Raw genomic sequence first — 14,133 nt, forward strand, 5'->3', positions numbered from 1 at the left:
AGCGTGTAACCACCACAACATCAGACATCATAGACTTACTTACACTTATGTAGTGCTTTCCTACTCAAAGCGCTTTAGACTACGAGTCTCATTCACTCAGTCGTCTAAGCAGCTCATCTAACATTCACATACTGTGATGCATTGTGTGCAGCTCAGTTATCCAATGATACTTGGACACGTTCTGATTGGTAGAGAACCTACTACATGCAGCAAAGCACTGAGACCTGCTGAAGCTCCTGGTGCTCACAGTCTGTGCTGATGATGATGGCTCGGAGCTCCGCGGTCGTTGACCGTTACACACCAAGTCATGGTCATGACTGAGCTGCTGCGGTCCTGAAACAGCTTCGTTGTACAGTGAGCTCTTCAGAACAACTCACTCCTCCACAGACGTTCGTAAAGTCAGAATTAAGAGGTGTGGCCTGATGCTTTTCTCTGAGTAAAACCAGAGCTCCGCCTTCTTTAACGGTCTGTTCGTGCAGTGACCTCACAGCAGCCATATTATTGGTCACATGATGTCGTTAAAAATGCTCCAAAAGGCTCCAACAGCACAAACACGATGCTGAGGTCCAGCTCAGGTGAAGCTAGCAGCTACAGCTGCCTGTGTCACATCCACCCGCATGTCAACAAGAGCAGCTGACGACCCCCCAGCAACCTTTGGTAACTAGGGAAAGGTGCGTCACCCACGACAGGTAATCAGAGATCACATCAGGACATTTTCAAATCAAAAGTCTCAGACGTGAAGCATCATTTCATAAACACCCTCTCATTGGCTCACATTGATTCATTTCAGGTGCAGATGAAATATACATCACACTGCTGCTCTGTTCACTCGCTATCAAAAAAAAAGAGAATGATTTATTATCAGCTGAGTTCTGTCACATGCAGGCTGATACAACGCCAGCCAATCAGAAATCAGTTTGACACCGAAGACAGCCAGCCAGCAACCTTCCATCCATCACTGGGAGGAGGGAGTGTCTGCCACACACACACACACACACACACACACACACACACACACACACACAGACACACACACACACAGACACACACACACAGACACACACACACACACACACACACACAGACACACACACACACACAGACACACACACACAGACACACACACAGTGTTGGGTAAGTTACTTTAAAATAGTAACTTAGTTACATTACTAGTTACTTCTCTCAAAAGTAACTCAGTTACTTCAAGTTACTCGTTACTTTCAAAGTAACTAGTTACTAGGGAAAGTAACTTTGGTTTTACTCAGAATTCTCTTGTTAATGTGTTTCTTCCATAACTTTGCAGTCTTCTAGCTTGCCTACTTGCCACAGTGCACTGTGCCACCGACCAATAGAAAGGAAACGATAATGTGCATATTTCCACGAGAGAAATCCCACGCCTGGACCGTCATTGACTGCTGCCATGATTCTAGCCTACGTCACAGCGTCATGTGCGCCTTTTACATCCAACACAAAAACTGCAGTCGTGGTGCTTTGATTGCACTCAGAACTCGGAAATTCTGCCTTCTGAATAGGAAGATGTAGGTAACAGCAGACTGCAGATGAGCTGCATACAGGGCTGGACTGGGACAAATAAATCGTCCCGGGCATTTTGACTAGAGACCGGCCCACCATTATAGGAAAAATCATAAAGCCTTTGAATGAAAACAAACACTGTTGTGACAGTGATGTTCACTGTTCTGATGGTATATATGCATCAATCTATCAATCGTTTGTTGTAAGATTCAGATAATTATTTTTTAAAAGCTAGACATTTGAAATGAGAATAAGAAAGAAAAGTATTTCTTTGTGCCCCCCTCTCCCTGTTAATGCCCTACCTGCCCCCCTGGCAACACTTTGCTAGACCCGCCCCTGCACAGTTACCAGCTGTCAGCTACATAAAAAAGGATCCTGGTGTTATTTGTCTCTCAGAAACAGTTCATAACTTCAACTCATCTATGTCACCTAAAAGGTAAACCTGTTTCTCCATCACAGCTCTGATGATTCAGTAAGGACATCTCCTGGTTTCATCTTCATGTTTCCCTCTCACCAGATAACCAAACCATATCATGACCAGCAGCTTTACAGCTGTGGCTCCAGCAAACATCAGCTGATACTAGAAATTAATATTAAATACATTCTAACAACAGCTGATCAAGCTTAAACGTGCTGCTGTTGTTTAGCGCGACATCCGCTGGTTTCCTCTTTCTGGCGCAAAGTGGGCGATAAATAAACAAGAGAGACGATCAGCTGATCATTGATCAGTTTCATGATTGAAGTAGCAACAGGAGAGGGAGGGGGGAGAATGAGAGAAGAAGCAGCTGTGCAGCGTAAACACAGAATAACTCCAGCTTTGTGTCTTTTCCATTGTAGCTGAATTACGGGACAAACTGTTCCTTTTCACCTCAATAAGAAACGTGTAATATTTTCTCTGAATACCAGACGGGACGGTTGGCAACTCTAATAACTTATGAACAAAATAAAGTTCAACATCATTAACTTCATAGCACCACCCAGCTGTATAGAAACTCCGTCATGCTAGCTAGCACGCAGTACGGAAAAAGTCCGAATAACGAAAATAAACTCCACCTAAACTTGGTTCATATCTGACCCAGAGAGACTGCAGGTCATAACTTCTTACCTGAAGTTCAGTTCACACTCGGACCGGCGGCCGCCTCGGGTCTCTTCTCCTCCTGCCTCCCCTTTTCCTTCATCCACCTGCTGCCTCCACCACTTGCTAATGTTACTGAATCTGTGGAAACTCCGCGATAGCCACCACACGAAGTAACGAGTAACGACCCTATCTAAATCCCAGTAACGACTAACGCGTTCCTGATTTTGGCATAATAACTAGTTACCGTGCTCGTTACCACAATAATAACGTAGTTACTGTAACGCGTTACTTAATAACGCGTTAGTCCCAACACTGCACACGCACACACACGATGACCTGCTTTAAAGTGATGCTCTCTGAGGAATGAAATGAGTAAACTCACAACACACGAGGACTTTTTTGTCCTCTGTGTCCGTCTCAAAGGACGAGGGTGATTCTGCTCTCTCCTTCCTGTCAGCTGTTCTATGAGAAGACCCAAACCAGCAGCTCATGCCTGCTTCTTTCACTCAAGCATCCTTTTGGATTTTACAATCAAATACATTTAAATGTTAGCACACATCAAAGTCTGACTGATGCAGAAAAACACCAGTCAGGATGTAAAACTGATGAAACAGACAAAACCACCTCCATCCATCCATCCATCCATCCATCCATCCGGGTCCCACTCGCGGGGGCACCAGCCCAAGCAGAGAACCCAGTCCTCCCTCTCACCAGCCACCTCCTCCTGCTTATCTGATGGAGGACTGAAACATTCCCAGACCAGCTGAGAGACTCCATTGAATCCTGGGTCTGCCCCAGGGCCTCCTCCCAGGAGGGCATGCCCAGAATAGCTCACCCAGGAGGCATCCTAGTCAGATGCCCAAACTACCCCAGCTGGAGAGGCTGCTATGAGCCCTCCCAAATGACTGAACTCCTCACCATGTGCCTAAGGAGAGGCCAGCCATCCACAGCAGAGGATGTAGCTCCACTTCGGCTTCTGTTCACCACGATGGACCGGTGCAGCGTCTGCATCATTGCAGCCATGGCCCGAATCTGTCAATTTCCTCACTTGTGAACAAGACCCTGAGGTACTGGGCACTCCACCCATTACTGGCTGAAGGCCATAGATTCAGACATGGAGGCACTGCTTCTCATGCTGAAGGACACCACCTGACCAACAGAACCACATCATCTGCAAAGATGAGATCCTTCTACCTTGACTACGCCTAGAAATTCTGGAAATCCTCTCCATAAAATTTATGAACAGAATCTGTGACAAAGGGCAGCTTTAGTTTCTGTCCTGGAGAAACTAAAGCGAAAGCTTCCTGTCATATGTGTTCAGCTGTGTTAGTCAACCTGAGGACATCTTCTGCTGGAACCAAACAACCTTCTGTAATGGGAAGCAAATGAGAGGAAGCAGGAACAGCTGGTGCGTTGACGAGCTAGTACATGAAAGGTGTGATGAACAAAAAGTGCCTTCATGTGACAGAACAATCAGGAGACGAGCTGACGACACGCCAGGTGACCTTTTTCTGCAGATATGAATTCAGCTGAACTTTGAAACTTTGCCTCGCCGCTCGGCTCGCCTTGGACACGACATGTTTAAAAGTTCTGACGGCGAGGACAGAAATACATAAGCGACACCGCACGCCTTATACGCTCAGCCTTAATGAGCCAAAGGGAGAAGAGAAGCCCGAGATGTGAGCGCATCAGTCCGGTTTCATCTTCAAAGAAGAATAAAATCCACTGCTGAATTTATACAAACGCCTGCGTTTAGTGACAGCTGACAGGATGGTTTCAGTTGACTTGGAGTTCATGCAGATGAAGCCAAACTTGTTTCTTTATTTACGTGGATGTCGGTAAAGGCAGGCAGAAAGTCTGCAGATACTCAGGCAGCAATGAGCTGTTTCCACTGATCCGAGATCAGCTGCAGTCTGATGTTTACGGCTCTTTCCAAACCTTTGTGACTTTTTAAAAATGCATCTCACAAAGATGGAAATGTGTGTCGGAGCTGCTGGGCTCCTTTAACCACTAAGGCCGGCGCTGCGGCGCACCTGTGATACAGCCACCTGTTTAAATGTTCTCAGCCCATTACGTGGCTGTTATCAGGTGTTATCACGCCACACAAATGATTAGCAGGCAGCTTCCTCCTCCGACTAGCAGGCTGAGCGGGCTGATGTCACCTCATTTACTGGAGATGGAGACGTGCAGGAGCTGCGGTGGACTGGCCGCCGGGACCAAGGCGCAGCACTCCCTACCTGCTCCTGCACCTTAGACAGAGAGGTGGAGGAGAGTGCATTAAGAAGAGAAGAGGCTGAATGCTGGTTACGGAGCACCAAGGACATTTGTGTTGTTGTTGCTTGTGTCCAGTTGATCTGAATGACTGTGTTATGTGTTGGTATCCTGTGGTGGGAGACTCAAAGTTCAAAGCTCAGGTCCAGATTTTTATTCTCGTCCCTTTTTGTGACGTGGACTCCTCGTATGGAGGAAATCTGGGGTTAAGTGTCCTTAATGCTCTGAGCTCGGTCCTCCCCTGGAGCTACAAACACTCCCATTACTTTATCAGCTGTTTTTAAACTTGTGTAAAAGTTTGACACAGCGTTCGGGTCGACTGAGGCACAAACCGCATGATGTGAAGATGTTTGTCTGGTTGAATAAATCATCTTTATGGCGTTAACCACATTCAGAAAGCTTGTTTTTATAAGCCGGAGCTCAGCTGTAGCTGTTGTGTTATCAGACTGGGTGACGCTCACCTTTTGGCCCAGTGGTAGGTGCGTTTTTACGCACATTAATCATGATTGTTACTGATAAAAAGCCATTTAATGCTCTAATCAAGGCAGCTAATGCAGCTGCATGCAGGTGAAAGATGAGGAATAATTTCTCTCACTTTCTGTGATGATTTCTGTAAACGACACACTGTTGTGTCACAGTCTGGCAGAGGCCGACTGTGTGTATTATGAAAAGGACCCAAAACGCAGGCACCATGAAACAAAACTTAACTGTTAACAGAAAGCGAGCCGCTTATTAAGGCTGGTGAAAACATTACAAAACAAAAGACAGAGGAGAAGCTAAAGAAAAACCTAAACTGGGAGAGCGAAGACAACATAGAAACCCACAACACAAACCCTAACATGGACACAAAAATACCTCGAACCCAGAAACAGGACACAAAGGACAACAGACGAGCTGACAATGACACACTGAAAACAGAGGACTTAAATACACAGGAGGTGATTAGGGGAAGTGGGAACACATGGAGGAACAGCTGACTGACATGAGCCTAATGACAGGAAGTGAAAGTAAATCCAATGAACAAAGAACACACGACTCCTTCAAAATAAGACAGGAAACGTGAGACAGACATGACAATACAAACTTGATAACATAAAACACGCAGCATGAAACACAAAGGGTGAGGGAAACTTAAATACAGGGGAAGAAAACACAAGGAGTCTAATAACCAAACGAACTTCGCTAATCTAATGAACTTAAACATAAACAACATCCAAACAAACTGAAACTTAAAACGCTGGGTCAGCAGACCAGGAACACGACATTTTGTAAGCATACAGATGGAGTATAGTTGCACTGCACAGAAAACACAACACACACACACGAAGAAGAAGCTGCTTCGTGCACAAAAACTAGCTGCACGGCAGAAGCAAGGGAGGAAGAGGAGGAGAGAGAGGAGTGAAGCTCTCATCTCACAACTGGAGGGCGAGAGACACTGACAGACAGAGAGAGCGAGGGAGAGAGACACTGTCAGTTTGGCCTTGAGCACTAATTACAGACCCTCTCTCCCTCTCTCCGTCAAGGCCAGTCAACCAGAAGCTGAGTGCACCCACAATCCTTTGCAGTAAAAACACAGAGAGCTCTGTCGGCTCCACTTGTGCTGATAGTGAGCCCTTCTACAAATGCACCGCTGCTTTCACTTAATTAAGTCGCTCGTCTCGTTTATTTGAGGAGGAAACAGAAAGAAAACAAGCAGGCGGTGAGAGGACGAGGATGTGAGGTTCGAGGTTTGGTGAACACCTCCCCACACGGAAATCTCTGAAGGATTATTCTCGATTATTACAACTTTGGTCTCATTGTGACCCAGAACTTCCTGTGAGCGTCTCGGGATCCTGCAGGAGGCGGAAAACCTTGCCTGGAAAAGCACATCTGGACTCGCTGCTTAGCCTGCTGCCACCATCTTCAGGTTAACAGAGGAGGATGGATGGATCGTGCTCACAGTGTCCACGCCACCACCCGCCTGCACGGTGGCGTGAGGACAATACCCAATCAGCCTTTCAGGGCTGAGAGGTAAAAAAAAAAAAGGAAGGAGGATACCTAATAATATATAATAACATAATCAAAGGACTAAACCAAGAGACTGAAACTCATCAGCATGATCAAAACTGTTTGAAATGAACCTCGTGTGAACTCGAAACCCCATCACGGCAACAATCAAACCTTGAACAGGCTGAACTCTGTGTTTCACCTTGGTGCCGTCTGGAGATCAGTTCACGATCAGCTCCAGACTCCAGAGCACCATCACGAGGTTTCTCGTCAGTATGTGGAACCCTGTGTGAGTCATCTAACATCAGGGTTTCAGGTGAGATCCCTTTAAAAGCAAACGTGATGCCACAGCGACGTTTGGCTCCACAGCACGGAGCACAAATCAGTCTGAGAAAACTTTCCAGGGTGGACAGAGGAGCGAGGCAGAGCGGGTGGACGGTGTAACCACACTGCTGTGACAGCTGACATATGCACCCACAGGGTGCTACACCATGACATACTACCCCCCGTCCCACAGCTATCAGTCACAGCATTGTTATTCCCTCACCTCCTCCATCTCTCCTAAGCGGTTACCCTCCGCCTCCTATCATCCATCTGCTGCTCCATGTCTAACAAAACCTGTGCTGCTGCTCATCAGCTGAAACTCCACTGCACCATAAATGTCTTTCACATGCAAAATGAGGGAAGAAACACCAAATATCATAAGTCTTTGTTTAAACACGACATCTGTGGCTGTGAAAAGCTTGCAGTCAGACAGACTCAACGTCCACGAGCAAAGCAAAGAGATGCTGAGGGCCAAAATAAGACAATTATTCCAAAACGAGCTAAATTTGGATTTTTCCCTCAAATATGTTGATTTAATAATTGCTGGAAGCCAAAATGGAAACTGAAGTTAATGTTCGAACAGCTGATGTTATAAACCTGCAGGGAGCTCGGTGTTCAGGATGTTCGTGTCTGCAGGTTTTCATGACTTTTTTTGCATATTTCTCACAAGTAAGAACATTGTTTGGTTTCAGTTTGGACTCATCAACAGAAGGATGACCCCCCCATGCTGAACAGGGGGGAGTTCTGGTTGAAGAACAGCTCCAAAATATAAGTTGTCAGATGTGTAACCTCCCGGTCTGCTCGAAAACAATTGTTTATGTGATCTTTTATTAATTACAATAAAATAAAACAACTCTGGGAGAAGCTAAACCACAGGAAAAACATCCTGATGCTGTGACTTCTTGGTCTGAAGAGTGAGAGCGAGAAGTCCACCTGGCTTTGGAAGAGACGGCTGGCCTTCACCACCGTGTTCATTTGAAATGGACAGCGAGCATCTTCTGCACGAACTTCCTTCTAGTCAACATCAGAGATGGGCAGTAACGCGTTACTTGTAACGCGTTACTGTAATCTGATTACTTTTTTCAAGTAACGAGTAAAGTAAGGGATTACTATTGCAAAATCGGTAATTAGATTACCGTTACTTTCCCGTAGGAACGCTGCGTTACTGCGTTACTAAAACCGTGATTTTTTTTGCGAGAATGTCTCATGACAGTGACGTAAGCAAGTGCGACGTTGGTGACAACAGCTGTGTGCAGATCAACAATGGATAATATATCGAGTGCAGGAGAGCGTATGAGCGTGCAGCGTTTAAAGCGTGGAAGTACTGACCTTACTTTGAGTTTGATTCCATAAAAAGTGACAAAAACATTAGCGTCCATCGTGCGTGGGAAGAAAACTTCTTTTTACAGCGAAAAAAAACCCTAAACTTCCGAGCAAGCACCGAGTAGCTACGACGTGATGGGAAACTCACAGAGACGCTCGCGCGGATTGTTCAACTGACCGCAGCACACCTACACCAGGGTAACCCTCCGCCTACCCTGCTCCTGCTTTACAGGTGAAAATAGAGCAAAAGGACCGCTGAGTCTTTGACTTTATTTATTTTCTGCTGTGTTTTACTTGCATCTGTTTGAAAGAGTGAGTGAAAACACAAAAAATATTTTATTTTATGTGCTGGAATGTGTAGAAAATAGGTTTAAATGTTAAACTAATTTATTCAAGTCAGAGAATGTTGCATATACTTGATGCATAAAGTTAAAAGATTAAAACTGATAAAACAAGTTAAAAAAAAGAGACTTTTCCATTTGATTACATTTTGTATGATGGATTATGTAGAAAAAGTAGAATTGGGCTGAAAGATCTATCACTTTATCACCTCTTCAGGTTGTAAATCGTGTTTTTAAAAAGTAACTAAGTAACTAAGTAACTAAGTAATTAATTACTTTTGAAAATAAGTAATCAGTAAAGTAACGGGATTACTTTTTGGGGGGAGTAATCAGTAATTAGTTACTGATTACTTTTTTAAAGTAACTTGACCAACACTGGTCAACATTAGTTATTCCAGTGTTACTCAGAATGTTTGCTGGACACACGTATTTGTGCTCATCTCACTGTGCAAAGTGCTAAAGTCAAGATTTCTGATGGAAGATAGTGGAGCGATAACAGCTTCAGACTAAAGCCACAGCACGCCGATGTGCACGTGCACGCCGATGTGCACGTGCACAAATGTGCATGCGTACTAACACAAGTCTGGCAGACGTCATAAAGCAGAGGGCCGTCTGAAGCCTAATAATCAGTCTGCCGGCACCTGAAAAAGGCTGTAATAAGCTGAAATGATAGCGTGCAGGACAAACACACACCTGTAATGTATCATCAGACAGGTGACACACGGGGCTGTGCAGCGAGGCAAACCGCTTCCACCAGCAGAGTGTTTTTAAGGATGTGGCTGTCAGGTTTCATTTATGCTGTTACACTGCTGCAAACACCAAAAACAACAACATCTCCGTTCACCTCACAAACGTTATTATTTCACGTCACTGCCTTTGGCTCCCTGGCTCCACTCCCATCACTTTAAAATTCACACACCATGCAGGTCATTAACAGCACCAACCTCACCAACAAGTCTGAATGTCTTGGATGATCACCACTTCCTCCTTAGCCGAGAAGGCAAAAGTGAGCAACATTACCTCCAAAGCAGGGGGGCAGGTATTTACCTGCTTAATACAGGCGTTAATACAGGCGGGGCGTCACAACGTCCATCTTAAAAGGCAGTTTGATTTAAAAATGGTCAACGCTACAACGTTACCAGCTACCTGCCATGTCGGTGCCACATCTGAGGTCACCACCCACCTGCCTCTAAAACCCCTAATCATACAATACCCCCCCCCCCACACACACACACACACACACACACACACACACACACACACACACACCACATAGCGGTTATGAGGGGGAAATGATCTCTTTAAACCGAACAGTGTGCTGGTATGTCGTCGTTTTCAGCCCTGGTGCTTCACACTTGGCTGGCAGTGATTTTTCCTTCACTCTAGTATTTGTTTTACAGAGCAGCACAGGAAGCAGGATATTTGTGGTGAAAACACTTTTAATTCACAGTAACAATAACAACGAGCTCCGGCTGCCCTAATTATTCAACTCGTGTATCGGCTGATTTGTAATCCGCAGCAGGGATATTGGATAATTAGCAAGAGCTGAAAACACAACAGGAAGTTTGTAGTGGAACTACAGAAGTACACCGCTCTATACAGTTACTGTAGCATCACCAATTAAAGCCTGTTAGAGAGACAGTGGGAATACTCCACACTCTCTCTCTCCTCAGTGTAAAGGCTCGTTCAGTCTGAGCCAGAGGAGCTGCTGTCAGAGCAAATTAGAGCAGGAAAAACACCGGAGAGAAGTCCTCCTCCTTATCTTCCTCCAGCTTCTCCTCACTCCCTCCCTCCAGCTCCCCAGTGTATCCCCTTACTCATTCACCCAGAGACTGAGAAACACACACGTATGCACACACACAAGCACACGAAAGCACACACACATATATAAATATATATGTTCACACACACAGTCGTGTTTTCATATCTTAGTGGGGACATCTAATTGACATAATGCTTTCCCGTTTACCCTGACCCTAACCATAGCCCAACTGTAGCCCTGACACTAAAACCACATTTAGCCTCAAAAATCTCTTCAAACTCGTGGGGACCAGGATTTTGTCCCCATAAGAGCTGTTGGTCCCCACAAGTATGGGAAACTTTCAATTATTGGTCCCCACAAAGATGTAAACACGGTGCACACACACACACACACACACACACACACACCCACAGGCATGATTGACACAGACCCAAATTGAGATTTGAATATGCATGAGCATATGCAGCCCTGCATGCGCACACGCGTGCACACACACACACACAGAAACGTATAAAAGCGTGCGTTTGGGATTGATTGCCGGCTGCTGTGTGAGTCGTAGATCTGTCAAACTAACGAGACGCCTTCACCTTTGCTGCGTGTTTGCACCATTAGAGCTGTAAATTACACACAGCACACCTGATCCATCAGCACAGGAGGTCTGCTCTCTGACAATTACTCATGTTGTAGGGACATAAATCTATGGATTTGACCCAGCTTCGTGTTGGAGATGAAGAGCTGACAACAGGTCCCAATAACACAGCTCATGAAATTATGAAGGCCGATTAATTGGAGGCACAAAGACCTGCTGAAATTCACCTGTGTGCAATATTAACCTCAGTGTCAGTTTAACTTATCTCTGATTGTATCAGGTCAGGTTTGGACTTCCTGTGCCATCTACCAGACACATTTACGTCAATGCTAAAATGTGAAATTATTTTCAGATGATGGCTGATAGAAGTCTGCTCAAATGGGAAATGGACTGATTCCTACACCAACCAGACATAACATTAACCTTCGAGGCGTGGCCTCCGCTCGACCCCTGAAGGCGCGCTGTGGTATCTGCACCAACGTGTCAGCAGCAGGTCCTGTCAGTCCTGTAAGCTGTGAGGTGGGCCTCCGTGGATCAGACTGTGTGTCCAGCACATCCCACAGATGCTCCACTGGACCGAGATCCGGGGAATCTGGAGGCCAAGGCAACACCTCAAAGTGGTTGTTGTGCTCCTCAAACTGCTCCTGAACCGTTTCTGTGCATTAGTGCATCGTCCTGCTGAAAGAGACCACAGCCATCGGGGAGCGCCGTTTCCATGAAAGGGTGCACACGGTCTGCAACAGTGCTGTTGTTGGTGGGACGTGTCAGAGTCACATGTAGATGGTTTCCCAGCAGAAGATCCCCCAAACTGTCACACTGCCTCTGCCAGCTCGCCTTCTTCCCATAATGCCATCCTATGCTATTTTGCCCACTGCCGTGATGTTCCAGCAGTAACAGCGTGAAAGACTCTCATTGGAAACCCTCCCGTCCCTCCCCATCGGTCCCCTGTATTATCAGACTCACTACCAGCATCACTTTATGGCTGCTGAGATAACAGAGAGCCGCGGTTCATTAGCAGCTCTGAAGCAGAGGCTCCATTATCAGGCGGGGAGCGGTCCCAGGAGAAAACATCACCCTGTGATACTTTTCAGCAGGATCAGGATTAGGCTGCACAACCATGGAGTCACACCATCCACCAAACGAGGCGGCTCGGCTGTGGACCAAATCCACAGTTAGGGATTTTATTGAGAGACAAACACATAAACTCTTTCTGCATCACACGCATTTCTCACTGAGGGAGGAGGACCTACGGGGCATCACTTCCTCCAGGAGGATGAGGTCCACACCTCCACCTGACCACCACACATCAAGGAGATCAGCGTTAGGTGTTTGAGTGTAACTGACGGCACCTCTGCAGGACTGGCTCAAAGCAGAGGGGTTCTTTGACAGGATGCAACATGATTATTTTCTTTATTAATATTTCAGAAAGTTATGAAATTACAGTAAGATATAATTTATGTGTCTCAAATGTAGACAAGACATTAAAAACAACCTAGAAAATAAGATACCAGCTTCATAAAGTAGTGGAACAAAATATAATGTGATTCAACAAAAGAGCCCCACGCGGGAAAAATGTCCCAAAAGAAAAGAGATTTCTTTCTTTTAAGGTGTCCAATGAGTAAAACTGTAGATCAAATCTCATGAATGTTTTTCAGATGAGCGCTTTTCTCCTCTACCTGAGCCCCCACGGCGCACACGCGCACTTCTGTCTCAGTGATGGACGCGCAGACAGCAGCTTGGGTTAGTATCTTGCCAAGGATACTTTGTCATGCACACTGGAGCTGCCAGGAATTGAACCACCAACCTTCGGACCTGCTCGACCTCCTGAATCACTGGATATAAGAAAAACCCCCAAAACTGGAAGATAAGAGAAGAAATGCCCACGAAGTCAAATAAATATCACGACTATAGTGAGAGCGCAGATGTCAGGTGTCCACGCCGCACAGGTGACACAAACCCACTGACATGGCTGAACGTGCTCTCCGAACACTTTTCTGTAAATGGTTCGTCGGTTTATTGAAATCGTGTTTTTACGAGGAAACACAGAAACAGACAAAAACACGGAGCGTGAAATGAACGCGACGCTGTGACCTAACAAAGGAGACCGGGCTGGCGGAACCGGACGGGACATCGCCGTCACCGCAAACTCTGCCACACATGCGCGCGCGCACATCTGCAGTCTCCGTTACCTGGCTGACAGCTGCGGCTGTCCGGGCGGGGTCCCTCCCGGTGCTCGGACGGCTCCCGGTGCTCTCTCAGCCTCCTCCCTGCAGCCGGTAAATCCAGCGGATCCGCGCGCGGGCGGTTCGGTTTGTGTGCGGATCAGCGTCCGTGTGCGCGCGCCTGTGTGCGCCGTTCCTCCCGGCCGAGCTGAGCCGAGCTGAGCTGAGCCGTGCAGGAGGAGAGAGGAGCCCGACAGGGCACACACACATACACGCTCTCTGTCTCGCACACACTAAACACGCCCAGCCAGCCACGCTCCAGCAGGACCCGCCTCCTACCGTAACACCCCCAAAAAGGCTCAGGCAAAAAAGCCACGCTGATTTCCAGCATCAGACACAACAGAACAGCTCAGAGGAAAGTCTTGATTTTATGTTTCATCCACACAAAATATTTGATCTGCTGTGAAGATGTAGAAATGTATTAAGACCCGCTGGCCTTCATTAATTACACCACGCCTCACTCACACATACATTAGATAAATTGATAAAATCTATGACTGCACAAAGCTGGACTGAAAGACAGCACAGAGGCACTAATCATGGCAGCACAAGAGCCATAGAGGCTGGGGTCTATCACACCAGGTAAGACCCCAGGTGCAGGCTGTGTAAAGATGCCCCAGAGACAATCCAGCACATAACAGCAGGGTGCAAGATGCTAGCAGGCAAGGCATACATGGAACGCCATAACCAAGTGGCCGGCATAG

At 46.4% G+C, this 14,133-nt stretch overlaps 1 protein-coding gene across 1 annotated transcript in view; it reads right to left on the reverse strand.

Moving 5' to 3' along the window:
• The window catches only part of dok4 (docking protein 4), a 57,984-nt gene extending 44,337 nt beyond the window's left edge, over positions 1 to 13,647 (reverse strand). Inside the window, exon 1 of the mRNA XM_085466812.1 lies at positions 13,397 to 13,647. The gene's annotated coding sequence lies outside the window, so the exon portion shown is untranslated. The remainder of the gene's footprint in view (positions 1 to 13,396) is intronic.
• Positions 13,648 to 14,133: the final 486 nt, after the last annotated feature.

Source organism: Copadichromis virginalis, linkage group LG1 (genome assembly GCF_057382275.1).
Source record: "Copadichromis virginalis isolate Kocher_CV1m ecotype Utaka linkage group LG1, C_Virginalis_male_GT1.1, whole genome shotgun sequence".
NCBI lineage: Eukaryota > Metazoa > Chordata > Actinopteri > Cichliformes > Cichlidae > Copadichromis > Copadichromis virginalis.